Genomic DNA, 23,973 nt, shown 5'->3' on the forward strand with positions numbered 1-23,973 from the left:
TTGTAGCCCAAGGCTGCCTGGGCACCCACAGAGCCGCGCAGCAGACACCTTGGGTCTCTTCAGTCCTGTTTTCTAACAGTATTAATTTTTCCCCGAGGCTAAAGTCCCTCCGCTTGCAAACAGGGCAGCCTTGCAAGGAATGCAAGTACTCAGAATTCTCTTTTTATAACATCATTCCCAGAATTTTTGTTCTCTGTTTACCCCGGCCAAACAATTCAGGCCCCAGATGGGTGTCCCTCCCTTCCCGGATCTCTGCATTGCTCCTCAACCCTTCTTTTTCTGTCTGATGAACAGAATTCTTGGGTCCCACTGGCCTATTGCAACTTGAGGAGACACTGTGGGCTCAGGTACCGGTTTGTGCATGGGAAGCTGTCAGCCCTGGTGAGCATCCTGGGAGTTGTAGGGGGCCCTGGGATGCCCACTTTGCCCAGGAGGGCTCCTGTGTTCCCTGCCAAGTGAGGTCCTGTCACATGCCAAAGCTAAAATGCCTGAAAGGACAACTGGGCTGAAGCTTTTCTTTATCCTTTCTTTTATTTTTTCCTGCTTTACCACCCTTCAAATAATTTGACATTGAATATTTAAGACTCTTCTGTTGCATTCAGTTCACCTCATTTGACCTCATGGTCTTCAGGATAATAGCAGATGAGGATGATAACATTCTCCTGGCTTACAGTGCCACTTCCAGAGACAACACGAGCCCTTTAGCAATGGTTGCTTGTTAAGGCCTGCGAGCCATCTAAAGTGGGTTAATTTATTACTCCTGCTCTGTGTATGGTGAGAAGTTGTGGCTTGTTCAAGTGAGCTGGAAGGAGAGGCAGGACTTAAAGGCTTGAACCATGGGACAGGAAGGACCCTGTGCTCTCTCAGCACGTATAGTGGCTCTTATAGCTCTGCGTCCTGAGAAGGGCCTCTGCCTGGAGTAATCAGCACAAGTGCACGCAGGAGGTTAGGCTAAACGGGGAGCAGGAAAGGTCCCTGAGGAGCTGAACAAAAAAGGCTGCATGTGTAATAGTAGATAACAAGCTCCCAGGCTTTATCAACCAAAGATTTGTATCGACTGCTGTGAAAAAGGACGGTGATGAAGTAGTATATGGATTAGAGAAGAGGATGGTGAGTAGGAGGCTGGATGAGCTACCAGGGGTCCCACATCGGGGGGGACAAAAATCTCCATTCCTAAAATAAATGAGGTCTTCCAGCCGCTGGCCTGGCCCTCCCTCCAGCACAGCCAAGCTCTTGTCACTTCTGGGGCTATAAACCCTTGACCATGAGAGCCCCATCCCTGCACAGGGCGATAGGCAGGGGCTGCACAGCCAGGCGGGAGAGGACACCCCTGGCTGTGGGCAGCCCAAAGGGAATGGCAAGGCTGTGGGGAGAGGGCAGGTCACTCATTTTCTCTGGGATGCCAGAGGCAAGAGGCATGGGAAGGGTGGGAAGAGAAGTAAAATGGTTCCCATTACCGAGCATGGAGCAATTCTCTCCTGCCCCAGCTGTGTGGCAATGATGCCTGCGCTGCAGCATCCAAGGCTGCTGTCTACCAGGCTGCTGACGGCAACGGGGGGGCCGCCGGCAGGGTGGCTCTCCGGGGGGCTGTATACTTGTTTTTCTTCTCTGTGACATTACATAATGTGAGGTAGAAAATGTTTGTACGGTAGCTCTATTGGTCCTTGGGGCGAGGGGAGAAAGGAAGGAGGCGGTGGGTAATTTGAGGTTCTTTATTAGACCAATAAATCATTTATAATGCACTAGCTTTCAGGCCGGTCCCTTATTGCTCATGTCAGCCACAGTATGCTACATGGCGACTGAAGCTAGCAGAGCACGCGCCTGCTCCCCTAAATCAGAGGGGCAGAGAAGCTGCACAGGGTGGGCAAGGCGCTGGTGCTGGAGGCAGGACCGGGGCTCACCATGCTGGGGCAGGGGGGAGAGGACAGCTTGTCCTTCACAGGTCTTGGGGACAAATCACAGCTGGTGACAGGCACTTGGCCTTGTATGAAGCATGTTGTAGCAGCCCTGGTGCTCCCGGGGTGAGGGCGAAGCATCAGGAGCTATTGATACCTGAGGGACCGAATAGTGGCTGTGGGCACCTGAGGTGTCACTGGGCACATCACCTAGTCTCCCCATATCGTCTGCAAGCAGAGATAGCAGGCACGATACAGGGGTAATAAACCCTAATGCCCCTGAGCCTTGTCTGCTGGGGAGCAGAGGACAAGGCAGGTTTTCTTGGTGGCACTTCAGTACAAAAGGAATGGGGGTGTCCGACGCCTATCATCTTTGTATTTTTGGGGTTTAGTGGAGCTTATTCCCTGTGGCTTGTCAAGCTAAATATCTCCGGGTTTCTTGGGTGCTCTGAGCACCCGTGAGGTTGCTGAAGAGGAATGTCACTTAATTGGGAAGGGCTGTGCTCACCTAGTCACAAGTGGGTGGGTTTTTGGTAATTTTTGTGGGGGTTTGTTTTTGAGTTTAGTTTTTTTTTTGGGTAGAAGTTCATTGTTTGCCACATTTCACAGCTGTGTCGCCTTCAATTTGAGACCATCAGGTCTTTTCAATAGGCTGCCTGCATTCCCCAGTGCTTCAGGAAGCATCAATTCACCTGACATTTTGACAAACAATACCTGCATCAATTTCTCTCCTCATCCTCCTTTCCTCCTCCCTTTCCTCCCCCCAGCAAAGGAACCAGCTTATCTCTGGAGCTAGGCAAACACAACAGAGGAGATGATAGATAAACTCTCCTTTCAGGTGAATTCACATGAGGGTGGGCTCCCAGGTCATCTGAACAAATATGCTTCCCTGTTAAGCAACCAAAAGCGTTCTAAAGAGGGACCGCTGAATGGGCTGAGCATGTACTCTTGACAGTGCGCTGGGATTTGAAACCCCTCAGAAGAGCTGAGCAGCTTCAAAGGAACCTAATGGGGAGAGGTAAATGCAAAAATGCCAACAAATACCATTCGCTGTTATGAAACACACGTTTGGGGTGGGAGGGAGTTGCATGGTATGTCTGTTTCTGTGGGATCTGATATAACTGTAAGCTTTTTAATATGTTCTTTGCATCTTCGTGGCCTGCCTGATGGAAGCAGCAGCTAAAAGCAAATCACAGGGTGAGAGGGTGAGTCTTGCTGGTGAGAATTAGCAGCGTCAGGAGAGAAATATCTCACACCTAACAGACTGAATTATGCATTATGCTGCAAAATCCCCAGTGTCGATACGCAAATGCTGTTCCTGTTGTTCTGCCTGTGACGATTGGCAGCAAAAGAATTCAAATCACATCCACACAGCAATTGTCCTGCTGTAACTAAGTCTCTCCTATCCAGGTAGGTATGCTTGCGCAGACAAAATCTATGCAGTGTAGTAGGTGCTTTAGGAAGAGGTTAAAAAAGGATGCTGAAAATATTTTCCTGTGTTCAGCAATACAAAATGTTGTCAGATTAGTGTGTACTCACCCCTTTTTCTTGTGGGCCTCATGGGGTAGATGTTACCCCAGACCTTGGGAGGACTAGGTGAAGGATCCGTACTGAGGCATTGAAAGTGATTTGAGGCACACATCTCCATGGAAGGACTTTTCTCTCTACAAACGAGATAGGAGAATGGGAAGCAGAGCCAAACAAAATGTCATCCCCAATAAAAAGAAGCAATGGGGTCAGCACCGTACCCTCTCTACACTGCAGACTAAGAGGACTGTGAAATTGCGTGTAATAAATGGTAAGAAAATTATTATTTTAATGAACACAGGATTGTTAAAATCCCCTGCTATTAGATCTTGCTAGTGTGTTTGCAGAGAGAAGAGCAGATAAAGCTAGCCAACAAAGCGGTAAAAACCCTACCTTTTATTTGCTGCTTAAGTTGTCTTTGCCTTGCTTCCAGAAGACATAAATCAGTTACTAATCACATTCCCATTTTGAGGTGCTGTGAGTGTTCATATGTTTAATCTGTCTTGGGTGCTTTTAGAAAGAATTGTGCTAAGGTGAGGATGAGAGTTGCACAGAATTGTCTTGTCCTTGTTAATACCTTTCTTTTCAGAAAACAAGGCTGTGTGAAAATCTGATTATTTTTTTTTTTCCTGCTTGGTGACCAAGTTAAAAATCTGGACTGAAGAAAAGTGGATATCTGAGGCTCAAAATAACATTCTGTTTGCATTCTTTGGACGTCTCTTTCTCTCTCAGAACAGAAATTCCTCTTGAAATGACACCACTTCAAGATGCCTGGGAAACAACTAAGCAAATCAGAAAATGTTTTACCAGTGACCTGCTGAATTAGAATAGTTGCTGTAAAATGGTGGCATTTTATCCACACGCTCCCAAGTGAAATAACCTAGCAGCCTATGGAATGTAGCCCATCCCTGGTTATGAGCTCCTTAAAGGATTGTGTTATGGAAAACAAAACATGGATTTGATTAGATCAAGAGCAAGACCTCAAACCCCTGTGCCACCACCTCTGCCTGTCTCCCTGCAGCCAAGCCTGAGGGGACAGGGATGCCAGGGCTTGTTGGGGAGCTGGGTGAAAACATGGCAGCCTTTCCCTTTGGGGTTGGTAGGTCCGCCTGCCATCATCCTTGCAAAGTAGGCAGGACTCTCTTAGTGTCAGCCCTGCTCCCCATGGGGTGAATGGCTGCTAGGAGGGGGCAGGAGCTGGCCTCTGGTTGCGGGCTAGGATGTAGACACGGGGGGAGAGCAGCAGACATGAGGGAAAGGAGAGTCCTCTCTGAAGCTGAAGCTAAATGCAAAGGACAAGGAGAGTGGGAATGATGCTGCCTTGTACCCATTCTGAGGTGCTGGAGGAGCCAAGCTAACAGAGGGCAGGAGAGGGTGTGTGCTGTCCAAGCGAGCTTGGGTACCATTAGCACTGTCACATAGACCACTTAAAACAAGCCTTCTCTTGGGAAGAAAGAGTTAAAACAATTTTGAGCCTTGCAAGTCTCCCAATCTCAGACTGTAACTGTTGAAGACCAGCAGCTGAGGATTATAAAGATAAGAGCAAGGGAAACATGCAAGAAGGAGCTGGTGGAGGATCAGACCACAGAGTAATAATGAGAACTCCTCCCAGGCGAAGAAACAGGGGATAATCCCTGGACCAAGGAGCATGGAAATCACCCAGTGCCTTTCCTCGGACAGAGAGCGTCGTCAGTCTCCTTTCCACCCTGAAGATGTGAGTGTTAGCTGATGGGACGATGCTGGGGCTGGGAGAAGCCCCTTTTGCACTGCCCTCGCAGGGCTCAGCACAGGGGTGGCAGTGGAGTCACTGGCTCCCCTGGCATCAGGCAGCCGCTGGCACTGCACGACGTGGTCGCTGCCCACAGTGCAGGCAGCTGCGACCTGGCAGCTTCTCACGCGCGCGTGTGCTCCTCGGCTGCTCCGGGTCAGAGCTGTCTGCTCTCATTTCAGCTGCTTCGCTGCACGCCAGGTGTGCTGAAGAGACAGGAAAAGATGGGGCCATCCAGGTTCACCTACAGGCTTCTCACCTCAAACGCGCTCTTACGTCCTCAGCCTTCGCCGCTTTGGCAAGTGCTCTGCCACATCCCTGCTGCTTGGCAGCCCAGGAGCTACCGAAGGTGTCTTGCTGGCTAGCAGGCCCTCCAAGTGGGCAACGATGAGCTGAGGGCATGTTTTAGGTCTGTGTTTGCAAGCAGGGGCTGACTACAGAAAGTGGAGCCCCAGGCTTTGGGTTCGTGCTGGCTTCTTCTAAATGCCAACGTTGCAGGCGTGCCACTGCAGCACTTCCAAGCTCATTTTTCAGTCCTTGAGCAGGACCCTATCTTCACCTTTTGCAAGGCAGTTTTTGACTCTGTAGGCAACCTAATCTCACTGTAAGGATTTGTGCAAGGAGTCCTGTGGCTTAAATAGGGCTGTAAAATGACTGACTGCATTTATCCAGTCTATTTCAGGATCTGACTTCTACTGTTAAAAGCTAAGGGGTTACAGGGACATTCACATGGGCCAGCAAGAGAAACCTGTCAGGTTTTTCTCAGGATCTGGGCTGACTTTCCTGCACCTTTTGGACACAGCATAAAGACTCCATTATGGAAAGCCTGGAAGATGGCACTGAGCAGAGGCAAATCTGTAGGTCTAAATTGGCTGTCTCCTATAACCACAAGAAGATGGAGTCGCTTCCCATTACTCCAGGATGTGACAGATTAGTGACTTTGATAACACCTGGAAAGTAAAGCAAAGTCAAAGCCAGGCCTGTGCTCACAAGCAAGGGAAAAAATTCGTTGATTTTGAAATATGAAAAAATAAAAGCTGAGTTTCAGGCAGTTGAAGTATGGAGAAGGGATGAGAGAATAAGCTGTCCTCTGCTGCAGGCTGGAATGCTCGCACATGCTATTCCCTCTCCAAACTGCAGGGTGCTTGGCCCCCTTGTTTTCTCCCCAGGAGAGACAAGCCCAAAGGGAGCGAGGCTCGCTGGGATGCAAAATGTGGGTTCTGCTGGTGGAACTGTCCCGCTGACCATGGAGGCTGTGAGATCTGGGCCAGGAAGAGGGCAGGCACCCTTGGAAGAGGGGGTCTCGTCCCTGCAACATACACCAGAAACAGCAAGGGATTTGTGCTCTAGCCCCAGAGACTCCAAGGTCTGGAGCTTTCAAGCAAGCTTAGTGGAGCAGGTATTTGCCCCTCTGTTGCTTACTAGTGCAAACAGAATGTGTCAGAATCGTGGGACAATCACCTGGATTTCTGGCTCCACTGCTTCTTGTTAGAAGTGGTTTTTTGCTTTAGTGACACTCACACTATGTCCAGAGATGCATGCAGTGTAGGTGAGTTAGGGGCATGGAAGAGGCAATATGGATGTGTTTGTGAAGAGCTGGAAAGGCCAGAATTGTGGACATATCTGGGATGCTTCGATCCAGGTGCTTAGCAGAACAGCCCTCCAGGCTGTCACACCAAGTGGCACAGAGCACGGCTGCGTATCGACAGCCTTTTCCAGCAATCCCCTTGTGCAAAGGCTAAAACCATAAAATACTTCCCGAGGACTGTGATCTTGCAGCAAGGATTTGCTCTACTCCACTTCCCTTTTGCAATGTGCTTTTTTCGTCTTAACAAAAGGCTTCCTTGGCAAAAGGGAGCTGCCAGCTGGCCAGATCTGGCCAAGGGGCTAACGGAAGTATTCAGCTCTACGCAGTTGCACCAGCAAAATTGTCTATTCAAAGAAAAGTCATAGTTTTGACTCTGGTTTTTCATCAGGGTTTATTACTCTAGGACCACTGCCAATATAATTTTTCTCTTCTAGCCAAAATGAAAAAAAAAATCCTAGCTTGCTTGTCATACACTTTGCAAGCATCCCTCGTCCTGGCAGGTACCACTGCTGATTCCCCTCTCTTCACTCTTTTTTGTCCAAGTGGTCACTGACTTCTCGGTGTCACTTTCCTCCTTTCATCACATGGGTGACTTACCCATTTCATTATATTCTCATTTTTAAACAATGAAAGCATTTTAATTCCTGATGGCTTTAATAACATCACTGCCTCCCTTCCTCCTTCCTTTTTTAAACCACCTCTAAACCTTGGGGATGGAACTAGCTGACAGGTTTCCTTTAATTATCCTCGCTCTCAACGCTCATCTCTTCCACGGTGCCTTCAAGGGACGCCACTAGGAAAGGTGCTATACACACAAGCAGTACGCCCAAATTGAAGCAGAGAACAAAAACAAAATGTCAAAAAATCCACCCTTAAAGAAATTAATAACAAATACAACCAGGCGCATTTCATACGCCCCATTAGTCAGTAGTGCTCAGATACCATGGTGATGAGCCTCCTATAAATATTTCCACAGCAGCAAAACTGTCTTAAAGGGACCACACAGCAGCTCATGCACAACAGGAGGGAGCGCTTCTGTGGAGGAACCTCTTGTCCTGTCCACACTGCATGGCTGGCACATGAGCCACGCACCTAAGGAGGAAGCCGGCACCATCTGCTTGTCTTTTGCCTGTCATGAGCACCAAGAGCAGCACAGCCCTGGCGTTATGCCCATAATTGTATGATTTGACCACAGCATATTGCGAGGGACAAGGTGGGTCTGCACTGTGCTGTTCAGCAGTCTCTCAAAGCCAGGGAGCCAGGCAAATGCTACATTCTCTAGCTGCCCAACCTCAGCATCACCCAACCTGAGCCTTCACACAGCACAACCACAGGGAGCAGCTTAAAGATATGGCTTGTACAGAGCCAGACGTGTACTTGCTTATCCTCCCAGAGGCAAATGTTTGTGGAGCAGAATAACACCTGACCAGGTTGTTAGGATTTTGGGAGCTCCTGTTCACAGATCCAGGAGCTGAGCATGAGGGACAGGCAGGGAGGGAGGGGAAAGAAACACATGCTCAGATGTTTAGGTTTCTGCAGCCAAGTTCTGCCCACACTGCAGGAGAGCTTTGAGTTTCTTGCCCTTGATGTCACCACCACCAGAAGTTTGTTTTCACAAAACCTTCTTGTCTTGAAAGCTACAACTCACACCCCAGCACCACATCTGAGAAGAAATAGTAACCCTGTTATTAAGCTGTGGGCAGCATCACCTGGAGGGTGATTCTTCACACATCTGCTGCTGTTCACAAATAGATGGGAAACTTCATATCAGAAAATAATTTTCAAAGGACAGCAGCTCCAGTGGAATAATGCGCATAAAAACAGAGAAATGATCCTGTGGAAAAAAACTGGCCTAGCCGTGATGCTGAGGGCCCAATGCATGGTTGCTTTGAGTGCCTGTATAAAGGAGCTAGAAACCACTTGGAGCTGCTACCTTACAAATGGTCCAAGTAGAAAGACTAGGAATAGGAAGAAAAAAAAAAAGCTATTTCTTGCTCATAACTTAGTGCACCCCTTGCAGCAAGAATTGGAAAGGTGTGGGAACATGAGTTGATTGCCCTCTATGGTCTCCCTCCCACAACAGCTGTAGCTAGTCACACAATAAGCTAGAGAAGACTGATGCAGAGGGCATGTATCTATATATGCCTTAGTGCCCATGCTCAGTTTTCATACATGCAGTCCTATATGAGCATTTGGGGTGAGGACTCAACTCTTTTGGGAAAAGTGTGACATTAGCTGGTTGGGCTGGCTATAGATGAGTGGAGGTGAAGAGACCTACAGCCCTGATCAAGGAACTGCTGCTCGCTCTCTCCATTGCTGCAGGCAAGTCTTTCCCAATGTTCCCCACTGCATCTTGAACTCTTTCTGGCTTTCTAGCCTTGTGTTTGTATGGTAGTTCCTGAGCATGTCCCATATGTAACTTGTTTCCCTTAATTATACTTTAAAATGATATCTGGAGGTCCTCAGTAAAGGGTGGCTGTCTGGGTGTGCAAGCAGTATGGAAACATAGTGCTAACCCCCAGGTGCTGGTGTATTTTGATAAGTTTCTTGACTGTCCTATTTACATGGAGACTAATCAGCTCTCAGTGGAGTTTCTTTTTGATCCTTTGGCCTATCTCAAGGGAAGCACAACACTAACTGACAAAATACGTATATTTTGGCTTTCAAAAACTATTACACTTTGCAACTGTCACCAGACCTTGAGCTTTCTGGTTGCCAGGGAAACATCGCAGGAGATAACCTGATGGCAGCTGTGAACCGCATCCCTTCCTCTCCCAGTGCTAAACCTGCGCTTCCAGAAATGCCTGCTATGGTTTGGGCTATTTCATTTTTAGAAAGCAGAAGCTTGAAAAATAAGGTTATTTACAGCCTGAAGGATATTTCCTTCTGAAATGAAACTATCTGGGAGGTCTAGCTCTTTGGGCTCAAAGCACATGTGGCAGTGGCTCAGCAGCAGCGGGTTTTGTGGTGCTCTGATAATACCGGTGGCTACTGGAGTAATTGTGACCCGGTTCAGATAATGTGGGATAGAGTTAATGGGGGGTTTGTATAGTGTCAGCTCTGGGTTTGAAATACTCAGGCTCTTTGGACCCATCAGTTTGGAGCACCACAAGCTTGAGTCAGTGCTGTACGCTCCAGATAAGATAGATGGAGCCTCCTCTCTCAGACCATAAAAAGGGTGTACTGAGTTGTCCCAGAGGGCTGTCAGGGATTGTGTGCCTCTTCTTGCACTGAGGGAACCTTGTGCGGTTGTTCTCATCAGAAACATTTCTTATTCTCCCCTTTTATATTATGTAACATGTCATCAGGTGGAGGTGAGATATGAGAGAATCTGACTCTGATTTTCAGTCTGTGTTAGCTGGGGCCAAGCCACTAGAGAAGGCAAAAGCTCATGTTTCATTGTAAGTGATAATAGCACTGAGCATCCCTGCTGGTTTCTCCATCCCTTGTGGAGGTGCAGCGCCCCTGGATACAGCTGGTGGTGAGATACTGGTTGAGGTTGGGCTGAGGAGAAACCAGACCGCCTGGGACTGGGCAGCTGAGGGGCTGGGGGAATATAGGCTGTGGGTCTGCCATGTGTGTTGGCAGCACCTCTGGTGAGGGAAAAGAGGGGATGAGCACGTGGCCCCAGGGAAGCCAGATGTGTGTCTTCTTCTTCTGCTGTGACAGAACAGGCCTTTAAAGACATAAGATGCAGCTCTTTTTCCTGACACTCAAAGAACAGGTTGACAAGCTGCTGTCAGGGAAATGCTATCTAACTCCCTTTCCCCCAGTAATTTCCCTGGTAAAACTGCAGTACAGTGGAATCAAATGGTGACAGAAACCGAGGGGGAATAGACGTGTTTTCCATTTTCTTTTTTTTTTTTTTTATTCTTATGTTTCCAAGCGTGCATCTGTACTGGGAGCCATGTGCACACTGGTAAATCTTGCCAGTTCAAAGAAATGTTTTTAGTGTTCAAATTCAACCTTTAGTGCTTCCCCCTCTGCTTAAGAAACAACAAAGCCTTGAAGATGCTCCCAGCTTGCATGGCATTAAAAACATATCTTGGCTGAAATGGAAAAACAGCATCTCATGTTTTCCTTTGGGTTACATGCGCAGCAAACCTCTTTGCTACTCTTTTAGGTGGTGCTATGCAAAGTCCTCTCTGCTGATGAAAGGTAAATTGTAGGTGGAGGGGCAGCAAAAGGAGGGAGAAGAGGGGTAGGATTATAAAACTACCTCGCAGGTAGACAGCTTGTGTCCTGAATTATGCCGAAATAACTGGGAGCAAATCTGGGAGTGGGACTGGCAGTGTTGGAGAGCTGCTGTGCGCTTGGGCATGAGAGTGAAGCCTGGCCTTTGATGGACACAAGACCAGTGAAACCTCCAGGGAAGATGCTTACCCCCGTCATCCTCCTTTGGTGGTGGACTGAGGTTCATTGATGGTTCCTTTCTTCATTTCTGCAAACAGGAGAGGATTACCTGGGTGCACAAGGAACGGGAAGGGGCAGGAAGGCAGCAGCTTCCCATCGGCTCTGTGCTATATGGCTGGGGCCTCTCCTCATTGCCCAAAGCTGGAGTGGATGTGTGGCTGCTCGCCTCTTCCGCCTCATGCAGTACTTGCGCTGTCTTTCCTCTCTAAGGAAAGTTTTCATGATTTGATTTTTGTTTGCAACTTTTACTCCAAGAGCCTATGTTTGCTTTCCTAACTCCTGCCAAGCCTCAGCGAGGGTCCCAATAAGAGCTTTTAGAAGGGGCTTTCCCCACTTCTCAGTCTCTAGTCTAAGCTCAGCAGAGCAGAGAAAGAGCTACTCGTGTCCCTCAGAGCTGTCGCCATGTTATGCTGGCCAGTCCTTTGTTAATATTCAAAGCAGAGTGTTTTACTGTTAGGATGGATGTAAATTGTTTTAAGGCAAATCCTTGGGGTTTCATTTTGCCTTTCCAAAAAGTAACAGCTGCTCAGGCTCAAGAGCTGGAAACCCTGCAAGGGTTTGTCCATGAGTGCTGGCTTGGGTCATTAGGATTAATGTAAGCAATTGCCTCGCCCTTTGCTTCAAAGGGCTTAGGTCCATTCACTCAGACGAATTTGGCCCCAAAATTTATGCATCTACTTCTTTTGTACTTCCCATCCTCAAAAAATAAAAATATAAAATCAGATGTCGTTTGGTAGAAGGGCACCACACTTTCTGCATAGGGGAAATAAGGCAAAGGGACTTAAAATACATTAAATGCTGCTTTTTTAATTGTTTGGGGTTTTTTTTAAATAAGCTACAACAAATTCCTTATCACTGAGTCCTTAGGAACTGCCTTAGCACAGTGGAAGAATTGATTGCACAAATGCCAGCTGTAACTCTCTTATTTTTGGTAACAAGGCATTACTAAAGGCAGATTAATTCAGTGCCACGCTCCAATGAGACCAGTGTCCCTTTGTCTGAGACTGGCTTAGGAGCCCTTTGATATCTAGTATTTCTTTTCCACCGTGGATATGAGGAGTCTAGTAGTGGTTCAAAACGCACACCTGTATGGCAGCAAGAAGTCATGAAGGGTGCACACATATAGGTTAATTGTCAAGGGAAACTGACTTCAAGTACCATCAGACTGTTTTCAAATGTAATCATGACATCTAAGAGGATGATCTTTGAGAGATCAGAGAGCGGAAATTATTCTCTTGCTTTGCACATCTGAATGCAGTTTGGCTACAGTCAAATTAGCTGTTTCAGCCTACTCTGACAGTTTGCTCTTATCTCTCTTTCCTCTTGTTGTATTATTAATAATAAAAAAAGTTAGAGATGGCGGTAGAGACCTATCTGCATGGGGCAGGGCTAGAGCCACCGACTGCCTGTAAGTAATTGTGGATGGTGACCAGTGTTTGAGTGTCCCTCAAAGGGATGTGCTGGCCCCGGGGATGGCAGGAAGCTCTTTGCCATGCTGCCTGCGGGTGTTTGAAAGGCACGATGCTGGATTTGAGCTAACTCGTTTGCTTCATCTTCCCCGCCTGCCTTCCCTCCAGCTTTCCCCTTGCACAGCTGCACTTAGTAATGAAGCTGGCAGCATTAGAAAGTCACTAGAAGTAACCCAGCTGCCTCCATCGGTTCACGAGGAGAATGACTTTGTAGCTGCTCTCAGTCCATTAATTGCACATAATAAGGCATTTAGTGACAGAAGGATGGTTGATGAGCCTTAGCTGAAATAACAGAGGCCTGCCGAGAGCTGCGTTTCCTTTGTTGGGGAGGAGTGTGAAGGGTCCTAGTGCTGAAGTAAGGAGTTGGAGTGGTACAGGGGTAAGAGCAGTGGGAACCTGCTGCTCCCTGATCCGGAGGGCACACAAGGGGCCCGATGCTGAGCTGGGAAGCACAACCCTGCACACTGAAGCACTAGTGTGGCTGATCCACTCCAGGAGGAGCAGGTCCCTGCATATCCAGCTCATACTGCAGAGTTTGCCTGGTGAAAGCCACGGGGAGATGCCCCCCTACGAGGGGGGAAACTGGTGGCTGCTGGCTGCACTGCCAAGCACCTAATGACAGATGAGTCCTTCAGAAAGGGCTGGACATGGGACTCTCTATCCCTGTGTGAAGGAACAGGGCAGGTTTCATGTAATACCAGTGTGGACTGCGGAACTCAGGCTCTTTAGTTACCATGCTGGTTCTGTTTGCTGGGAGAATTAGGAATGGGTTGGGGTGGGTGCTAGCCCGTCCTCTCAGACAGATTCTTCCTGCGTTTCCAGTAGCCCAGAGAGGAGGAGGAGGGGGATGCGCTTGGTGACTGTCTCTGCAGGAGTGCAAGGGGTGTCCTTGCGATGCAGGCAGGCTGGAGTGGGGCAGCTCAGCTCCCTCATTAATAAGGCAGCAGTTCTTGCATCAGCAAGCTGTCTCACCAGCCTCAGCCCCTGGTGTTATGGGGCTCCCTACACCTCATTGCCATCGCAGCTCTGTAGGGAAGCAGGTCAAAGAGCTGTCACACCAAAGCCATGCAGCTCTTGTCGGTCTCAGTAGGGAAACAGGTAGCGACAGCATCTGTGCTGGGAGAAACTGGCCCATGGAGGCAACGGGGAGCCCAGGGCAACCCACCCCAAGCCAGGGAGCAGGCAATGCATGTCTGAGCTGCTACTGCAGCTCCCGTCTTGTCTGCAGTGAGGGTCACCCTGCAAGGTAAGGTGTGTGTCTCCCCAAAATAGCCAGACAGACTCTGTGGAGAGCATGTGCAGGTAGCCCCTCGAGGCCTGCAGCTGGAGCATCTGCCTCAGTTCTGCTCTGTGCAGCCACCCAACTGGTTGGCACATCCCTCACCTGCGAGAAGGTCTGTTGGCAGGAGGTGTTTCTTTGTCTGAATGAGCACTTGGGAATGTCAGCATTTCTCCAGGCTATTTGTTTTGTTTTGTTTTAACGTCTCGGTCCTGAGCAGCGCTACTTCTTCCAGAGGGTCCGGATGTTTCACAAAGGGATGTAAATATTACCCCTGCATGGGGAAACAGCACAAATGGCTGCTTTGAGCGCAGGTTTACCTGTCCCTCTGCTCAGATGGGCACGTCCTGGGTGGACTGGGACCACTGCTTCACGAGCTGATTCCATCTGCTCTGAGGATGGGTGTTACTGCTGCAACCTTCATTACTATTTTTAATTAACACCCTGCCATCACTTGGCAACCTTCCCCTCTGCCCCATGCCTCAGGACATCCGGCCAAGAGCTGGCTCCCTTCCTCCCCAGGGCATCCATCCCTCACAGTGAGCCCAGGGCTGGGAGGCAGACAGCTCCTCCATGCCACAATGTCAAAGCACACCATTAAACAGCTGCTCCTGCCTGTGCTTGGCTCTGGCGCTGGTCTTGTCCCGTCCTGCGTCCCCCCAAGGAGAGAGGCAAGGACCTGGGCATAGCTGACAAGTCCCACTGATGGCAGCAAGCCTTGTGCTGATGCTTTGGCATCCTTGCTTTGCTGGTGTGCCTTATAAAACTGAAGTGAAGGGAGAAGGCTGATGCCAAGTCCTGACCACGTACCCACAGCTTTTATTTCTTGCTCTGCTTGCCTCCACCTCTGAGGACAGCTGGAAAGCTCTCTTTCTTTCTCTCTCTTTCCCTAAAGGCTCAAGCCTCCCTCTTCTACTCACCTAGTCTAGACAGACTTGCTTTTATAGCATTTTTGAGATTTTGCCTTAAACTTTTCAAAACCTGGAGACCTGAGGCATACACTGCTCATAAAAGCGAAATGCTTTGTGGCTGGAACCCATGAGTTTCGATTCCTTTTCCACAGGGAAACATATCTCAGAGCAGAAGTCCTGGGTAGCAGATCTTTGTTGGGATGCGGAGAAGAGGAATGTAATTTTCTGCGACTTTAGCTGGCAAATTATTTCAATTCCTTCCAAAACAGTGATGTGGCTGTTTTGGGATTGTTCCTTGTTTTGGGGAGCTTTATATTTTTTCTTTTTTTTCTTTTTTTCTTTTTTTTAAAGTTTGGATGTTAGAGGGAGATTTGTCACACTTTTGCAGGGTAGATTTAGAGAGGAAAAAGAAGCATCAGGGCTGGCTCCTCCTATTCTTGCACTTGATCCTCTTAACATCCTGCCCTGGCTGGATGCAGTGTGTGCAAAGAGACCAGTTTCATCACACTCATGCAGTTGGAAGTTTTGTTTTCAGGGGGTAGCAATCTAGCTGGGTTTCTGGCCATCCTGGCTTTCCCACCTCTACTGGGTAGAGGAAGAGCTTCCCCAAACACAGCAGTGGCTGAGTGAAGCTCTCAGTCTCTAAGCTGTGACCACGCTCCTCCCAAAGCAGAGACCAGACATGACCCAGCCACATGGGTATCATTTGAAAGAAGCAGCATCCTGCCCTGGAAACCACTGTGAAAGGGCTCTGCCGTTCCTGCCCCAGCAGCACAGGCTGCTGAGCAAGTGGCTGCCCCGGGCATGCACAAGTGATGTCCTGGCTCTCCCCTCCAGCTCCTGTGTGTGCAGGAGGCAGGGGACAAGCACTGCACCCCTGGCTGCCACAGCTGTACCAGCACCCTCATTCCCAGTGTGCTGGGGCAACGTGCTCTCCCGCACTGCTTTGTGCTGCTCTCTGAGTTAAAAAGGTGAATACTGGCCAGAACAACTCTAAATGCTCTGGAAATGCAGATCCTAATACTTGCATCTGGAGCCCAGAGGGTCCTTGTGGGAGGCTTCTCACTGTAGGACAGGTCCATTATGGAGAGCTAGCTCTTGGACAGGGATCGCTGGAGCGAACTCCTCCAGGAAGCAGCCTTAATACAGTAAGTAGCTCTTACCTCCTGATCAATGCGAGACCTCTGCCCCCTCGCAGCCGTGTTGCTGGAAATGCCATTATTCGGGCAGAAGGCAACACTGATGTTCTGACAGCTCCGGTCTCCACTAAGAGGCATGAAAGGGCAAACGAGCCTCCAGGCTTGCAGCGGCCACACAGCCCTTGTGGCACCAAGCTGCTCCTCTGGGATAACAGGGGTGCCCCTGTTAACACCAGAGACACACACTGCTGACTGAGGCCTTCCTCTCAGCTGCTCATAGTATTGCCAGACACTGAGTGTTCCAGCTGAATATTTCCATGCCAAATGTCTGCCCCAGGCTCATTTATTTTTTTTTTCTCGTTTAAACAGAAGCTTCAGCAAAATTGGTTCAGTTGTTTCTCAGAGCGAGACCAAGGAAAAATATGTTCATAAAAAGTCTTGCTATGCTTCAGAAATGCAAGCTTCTTCAGCCCCAGGGGAGACCTGCAGCCAGCCCTGCTCCTGCTTCTCACGTGGAGTCATGAAGTGATGCCAATTTGGCCACCTCTGCTGTGTGAGCTCTGTGCTCCTCATGTTTTGGATGGTGTGAGATGTTGGGGTCTCCTTTGGAGGAACACAGAGCTGTCTGAGCATATCAAGTGTTAGATAACAAAACTCATTACCTGGGCATTTTGTAGTACTAAAACTAGAAGATATCTGTGTCTTAGTCTCACCCCTCTCTCCCTCTGCCCTGTAAAATATTACAGGGCTGCAGTGAAAATCAACTCAATATGTGATGTGAACCCAGGTGCTATAAGCATGATCTCAAAAGAACAGCCCACAAAGAGATATTGAGCTGCTGGGGAGACTACTGGGCAGCATGCAGAAGAGAAGGAATACAGCCTCACTCTCTGAATAGCAAGGTTAAACCAATGTTGTGCTTGTCAGGCAGTCCCATCCAGCCCAGCACTAAGTCAGGTAGGAAACCAGGGTGGGGGAAGGATGCTGATGAACTCAAGTCTTTTAATTTCCCCACCTCCAGTTTCAGTTGCTATTCTTCTAATGAGTGAGAGGAATTCAAGCTATTTGTTCCTGGCTGCCAGACCCTAGTTTCTGGGCTGTTGTCTCTTATTTGTTTTCAGTTGCCTGGCTTCTCATAGTGATCTATTCCTTCCTTCGTGTTTTAGTATTCCACCCTATGGGTAATGATCTCCCCTTTGTCACCAAAATATTGCATTACCATATCCCTGGGTTTTCTGTGCTAAGGTTGTTTAAAAGCCCGAAACAAGAAAACCAGCAGATGGAAAGGAGTTTCATCCTGTCCTCCTTTCAAATGCTGCCTGCTACCAGCTCCTTTCTAGTCATGTTGCTACTCATCTTCCAGTGCTTGCACTAATCCTCAGATTTACTGGCTTAACTGTTAATTTTCCACGAGCAGACATTTTCTATGAAGTCCAGATAGATGCGATCTACTGCCATGCCTTTGTCTAGGGAAGTATTTCACCAAGGAGTATCATCTGTACAGAACCTGACTTACCTGGTGCAAAACCCACCTTGCCTGAGTTTTATTTACCTTTGTCTTCCATCTAGGCTTTCCCTTCACATGAGGTATGCAAAACTTTAGTGCTTGTGTGCACATGTCTGTATCCATCACATGCTGTTCTTCAGATTTCTGGTGGCATACCTCTTCCTCCTCTCCTGCTTGCTAGAGCCTTTAGAAAGAGGCTACTAGCCTCTTGTTTTGTTCTGACAGCTCCCTCTGAATTTTGGTCTGGGGCTTGTCTGGCTACACCCTTTGCCTGGCTAAGCACATGAGCCTTTCATTGGAAATGTCCATGTCCCAAGTTCTCATCTCAACCTTTGCGCTCTTTCTCTTTTGTTCCCCATCCTCCTCCTCACTCACAACTCCACCTGGTATTTCTTTCTTTTAAGGTCAATACTCAATTTTCTTTTCGATAAACAAAATAATTTGATTGCTTTGTGTTTGCTGGAAAGCTTTGGGGTTTTTCCCTGTGGAGCACTGAGATCATTTGGCTCCTTTCTATACTCTCCTCTTCCAGCAATCTTTTCAGAGTGTTTTTACCACACTGGAGGCATTGAGCTGGGATTCATCTTGCTAACGTGCATCAAAGGTGCATATGACTTGCTTACTCATTATTCCCAGAGCATGCATCCATTACCATCCTCTTGCCACAGCTTTATGCTGTTAGTTCGTATTCTGTTATGATTTCCAAAACCCTTTGCAGAGCCTCTATTTTCCAGACATGGCACCCTCGGAATCTGCCTGTCACTCCTTATCCCAGGAACAACTTTTTGCGGTAAAATGGTGGTTGTTTAAGTGGGCTTTGCTCACTGATATGTAGAGATTGCTTTGCATGGTTGCCCTGTGCTCCTCCTTGTTCATCGCTTTGAATCTCTTTGTCATTTATACACTATAACAGCACTGAGATTTGCATTTGCTTCCCAGTGATGAAAATGCTGGGAAGTGTCAGGCCTCAAGCAGCTCCGTGAAGAACCCTGCTAGAAACACTCCCATCTGAAGATGATTCACCACTGATAATACCTTGTTGAGATCTGTCAGCCAGCTCTTAATCCAGTCAATGTGCGGTTTATTGATATTATATACTGTTGATGTTTTTAATCAGAACGTTGTACGGTTGAATGTCAAATACTTAACAGCAGTCCTCCCTAAAGCTGACTTGGCGTTAGCCGTGGAGTTAAGCAGTAGGTGTGACATGTGTCGAGTAAATCTGTCATCTCATCAGAGAAAGCCCACAAAACTAGCAGAGCCAGTTGTTTATATATTCCTATCCTCTGATTTGCCGCTGTTTGAGACCCATCATGAAACTCTGGGGAACTTCATTGCAGTCTCTCTGGGCTTGTTGCTGCCTCAGTGTGTACCCCACACATCCTTTGGTGCAGAAGGAGCTTCACTGTCCTCTGAAGTTTTCCCTTTCTGCAGCTTTCCTCCACGCAGTGTTAGTGTGTGGCCATCTACAGCCAGGGAGCGTACCCAATACTCAAGCCTGGGCAGTCCCCAGGGAAAAGTGAATGTGTGGTGTCCGGTCCTCAATATCTTCTGTCTCCAAAGCCAGTTGAACGCGTAACTGTTTATCTAATGCCCCTGCTCCTTCTGATGTGTGCAAGGTGAAAACCTGGGCTCTGGGAGAGCAGAGAGGACACTGAAGAGCACTCAGTTCTACAGGAGATGTTCGCTTATGCCTGGACTAAACCTCAGACTGAGGCACCAGACCGAACATTTCCCCTCTGAAAAGTCCAGTGATGCCGTGTGCGCAAGAGAGTAAATTCTCCCTGCCAGAATTTGTTTCTCTGCTTCCAGCCACTTCAGCAATTAGCAAAACCCCATCCTTCCTCTTTGCTCACTTCCAGGCTGCTTAAAGCAAAGGCGGGTGCAGACTACCCTCCTCCAGTTTTGGATTCAGTCCCATAAGGTTTTTCCCTGTGGGATGGTGTAGTTGTTCCCTATGCTCCCACCCTCTCCTCTGGAGATGCTGGAGCCTCCCCACCACCACCTGGGAGCACCAGGCTCCTGTGCTGTCAAGTTCTTGTAGTCATTACTGGGCTGGCTGGGCAAACTTATACAAACTTGGCCTGAAGTGTGAAATCTGTTGGATTTCTCTCTGGGAACTGTAGGGTAAAGCAGGGGTGTTGAGCTGAGTGGCCATGCTAATAAAGGGACTGCCCAAACCTTGCTCAGGGAAGGCTATAGCAAAGGAAAAGGATGGGCATGTATGCTTCTAACCCAGGTAGCAATAAGCTGCTTCAGCTGCAGGTCACCCGCTGTCTCACCTTCTGGCCCTTTGGTAATGTCTCTGCAAGGGTTCTTCATCCTGCAACTGTGGCCCTCAACGAGGCTGTGGATATCCAGCACCTCTAAAAAACCTGGCTGTGAGTTTCAGAGCATCAGGTACACCAGTGTAATGCTCTAGTTACATGATGTTTAGCAACAGCCCAAAAGGACCTTTTCCTCCAGGCTTCAAGTGCTGGGCATGTTGCTCATCCTCTCTGGTGGTCCTTTTCACTATACCTTTGTGCAAATGAGAGCCAGGACCTCCACCTCCTCTTAGATGAAAACACTGTGTAAGAGGATGTATTTTATTATTACAAAGCACTTTCTCCATTTGTTGTCATTGCATCATGTCCTCGCTGAGCACAGTTCTGTGTGCAGCAATAAATGGAGCCCTTTGCCAATTTCTCCCAATCTGTCAAGGGCTTGAAGAGTGAAACCAGCAGCATTCAGAACAAAACAAATCTCTGCCAGCATTAGGTTTTGTTACAAACTCAAATTTGCCCATGGTTTATTTTAAGGATTTGTTATGCCATGAAGGCATATGTTTCTGGGGCACCATTTGCAGTGTGGTGGTTCCTCTGTGGAAGGAAAATAGCTGGACAGTTCAACGTATTGGAGACTGCTTAGAGACTTACATGGCCTGCCTTTCTTTCTCCAGAAGTGCTGAGCTTGTACAGTTCACACCAACTTCTTTGCAGGCAAGCTGTGGGTTTGACATGTTAGATCCATAGTTTGGGGTATTTTTATCACGTTTAGTGGCATCCGAAAAATAGCAGATTAAAATATAGTTCAATCTTAACCCTGTCTGCAGATTAGCATTTTAACCAAGTTCCCACTGTGCTGGACGGACTGCATCAAAGCACCTTTCCTTATAAGAAACTATCATTTGAGTGCAACTCTGATGCAAGAGCAGATCAATCCGCCGCTTTTGATTGTGGTTTCTCTGAAGTTTTAGACTTGTCCTGAATACAGAATTCAAAACAAAGCCCGAGAGCCTGAAAACCTGTGCGGACTGAGAATAAGGTTTGTGCAAGCCCCTGCCAAGCAATAAGGCAGCTCCTCCTGGCTCTGAGAACTGAACTTTTCCCCATAGCAATGCTCAGGTGTGAGAGGAAGATAGTGCTGCTTTGGAAACACTCAGTCCTGCAGCTTTGGGTTAAGTGGAAGCTCTCAAATTGCTGTTCTGAGTGTCTTTCATCTGTGGTTTACCAGTGGGAGGGGAGGCAAATCAACAGTTTGCTCAAGGAAATATCTTAACCATTCAGCACATCGATTATCAAATGTGTAACTAAAAGATGCTGGGTCAACTGCTTGGCGTATATCTGGGTTTTGCATATCTCAGTTTGGATTCTGGCTCCACAGACACAATCTGGTTTTCCCAAAGCTTCTTCCTGCTGTGGTGTTTGCCTCAGGCTTAGATGGGTCACTAGGGCTTCGGATTGCAAAAATCAGATCGGATGCTCCTATCTTTGTTTTCAACAACAGGGACAAACTTTGCCCTTTGCAGTGCCTGCAGGGCAGCAAGTAATGAATGTTTATGTGAATATTGGTTAGCTCTGATAATAACCTGGCTGACCTTGCTGGGGAGAATCCCTTCTGCTCTTGCAAGACAGAAGCAAGCCTCCGTCTCTGTAGCTGTGAGTCACCTGCCTTCAAGGCCTTTCACAGCAGAGGGCATGGGGAGATGGTGCAGGCAGGGGGGGCTCTTCCCTGCCTGTTTTCTCGGAGGGTACAGATATACAAGCTCTGGTGGGCTTGCTTGCTGCTTGCATACGTCTCTGAGTGTAGGCATGACAGTCCACAGCCTATTAGCCATGCAAAAATTTACCTTAAACCAGATAAACTTCCCTGTACAGCTGGGGAAAAGTTGTGCGCTATTCTGCTGCTACCCAAGCTACCTGCTTTTAAATGTGTTCCTAGCTGGTGCCTACCTTGTTGCTCCTTCTGCTCCCCTGCTCAGCTGAATGATGTCTCTGTCCTGGCTATGGTGATGCTGTCCGTTCTGCAGCGAATAGCCTCTTGTCATCCCTGCAAACAGTGAACTCATGGCCATCAGCTTCTGGGCACAGGCTCTCCACCGTGGGTCTGAGGGACTGGGGACAGCCCAGCTCCTGCCTCTATATTCACAGAGCATGTTGAGGGCTTTTCCTGCAGGAGGAGTGGAGAAAGCCATACTGACTGACTAGGGTGGTCAGGCCTCACCAGCATTGGAAGGAACATAACACTTACTGGGAGGAGAAATACAGTGTGTGCTTCCCACTTGTCTCTTGAGGCAGGGCTGCCATTCCATCACCTTTGCTACCTCTCTGCCTCTTCCATCTTCTGCACTGAGCAGTGTCTTTGTGTTCACAGGATGAGTAATTCAGCATATCTGCACATCTTCAGAAGCTCTTGGGAGGTTCCTGTGGAAGGAGAGGGGTTTGTACCTGGAGCCTGGTTTCTCATTCTGAGCTGCTCAAGGTCTCCCATCTGGCAGAGAAGGTAGGAACCGGTTTAACAGACTGCATGTGTTCACTTTCCACTAGCCCCTGGGATTTAATTTTAGGACTCCCTCCAGCTGCCTTGCTTTCCCTGCCCATTTCCACAAGACAATGTCACGCAGCACCAGTAGCTAAGGGAAGATCTGTGACAACAGGCAACAGAGCTGGTGACCTCTCTCATGGAGTCCCAGCCACAAAGATGTTAATCAGATAATCAGAGCTGACACATGAACACAGTATTACCCTCCAAAAATCCTCCCCTTGTCATTTTCCTTCATGTCCTGGTGCTCTTTGTGGTTTTCTGCCACCATGCACTGCTTGTGCACAGCAGCCCGTATAGCTGCGTACACTTCTTCTGATATGGTTTGTCCTCTATTCTTCTTGCTTAGCCCTCTCTCATTGAATCTGATTGACTCTGAGGCCATTGATTTTTAAATAAGGTCTTGGGGGAAGGTCTGACAGGTTTTGCTTTGGTTTTACGCAGCAGGCTTTGACTTCTGGTGGGAGCCATTGAGCACTGCTGCTGTATTAAATAATGGTCAGTGATAGGAATATAGTCACTGTTTAATACCCCAAATTGCTGCTTTCAAGTGGGCAGGGTTTGGCTTTTGGCCAGATCTCCATGCTCCTGGCAGAATGATTCATTACCTTGTTCTGGCAAATGTATTTTCATCTGCTAGTTTAAATCTGATTTCTAGTAGTCTGCGTGGTTCTCACAGCTGAGGAATTTCCTGCCCTTTATCCGCCTGTTTTCTTCCAATCTAGGCTAAAATCAATACACTTAAATAAATAAAGCCATTGGGCTTGTGAGTACCTCCTGCTGTGTCAGCAGCAGAAGTAGAGCTGAGTGACCAAAGATTAGTTAAGCCATTTTCTTCTTCTTTAAGTAAATTTGCTGTTGTTGAGCCATGCCAGACCACAGCAGGGAGAGTTTACCAGCTGGCACATCCGAGAGCATGCCTCATCTTCCCATCAGTGGCAGCTGACTCCGTGGGAAAGGGTCCCTGTCCTGGTCGGTCGCCAGCCCTACCCTCTAGGGTTTGGTTATGGTTTTGTGGCACGGATGCTTTGCGATGGGAATGTTCTGCCACTAAGTTCAGTAGGATGGATGACACAGCGTGTAGCCCTGTCCTTAAAGCATTCCCAGGTGTTGCCTTCACTTCTGCTCTTCCCCACCAGACATGCTTTTCAGGTCTGGTTCTTCTGAAAGGGTTATACAGTGCATGGCAGAGACTCCTTCCCACAGCCCCTGTCTGTCCTGCAGCGGGGGGTTCTGGCAGCAGCATCCTCCACCAGGATTCATGCATCCCTTTCATCTACAGCTAGCGGAAAAGGTGAGGGTGGCATAAGCTGAGGTCTTCTCTTTCCTCTCTAATGCCAGGAGTTACCCCTCAAGCACTTATTTCAAGAAGCAAGAAACAGATTTAGGATTTCTTGACCAAGCCTTAGGGTTTCTGCATGTCTGCTCTTGTGCATGGGGCATTGGAGAAATGGGGGTCTCATTGGTGAGCAATGGGATATATATTCCCTGCCCATGGGAATTCAGTGTACAGCCATGCCCTGGCAAGGGAAGACCTCAGTGCAGAGGAGGGCAGATTCCCCTCTTGCTTTCCTGGGCAGAGCCCCCAGTTCTCCACAGAGACTAGTAACTCAGCTTTGCATTCATATGAAGAAGAGCAATCATGTTTTTGGGCCTTTGTCTGGTACCAGCTTC

General features: G+C 48.3%; 1 long non-coding RNA gene across 1 annotated transcript; it reads left to right on the forward strand.

Annotated features, from left to right (window-relative positions):
- Nucleotides 1-3,017: 3,017 nt before the first annotated feature.
- Nucleotides 3,018-22,491, forward strand: LOC115601638. The gene is made up of 2 exons (XR_003989429.1): nt 3,018-3,693; nt 22,132-22,491. It is a non-coding gene; the product is annotated as an uncharacterized LOC115601638 (long non-coding RNA).
- The last annotated feature ends 1,482 nt before the right edge of the window (nt 22,492-23,973 follow it).

This window comes from Strigops habroptila, chromosome 2 (genome assembly GCF_004027225.2).
Source record: "Strigops habroptila isolate Jane chromosome 2, bStrHab1.2.pri, whole genome shotgun sequence".
Taxonomy (NCBI): domain Eukaryota; kingdom Metazoa; phylum Chordata; class Aves; order Psittaciformes; family Psittacidae; genus Strigops; species Strigops habroptila.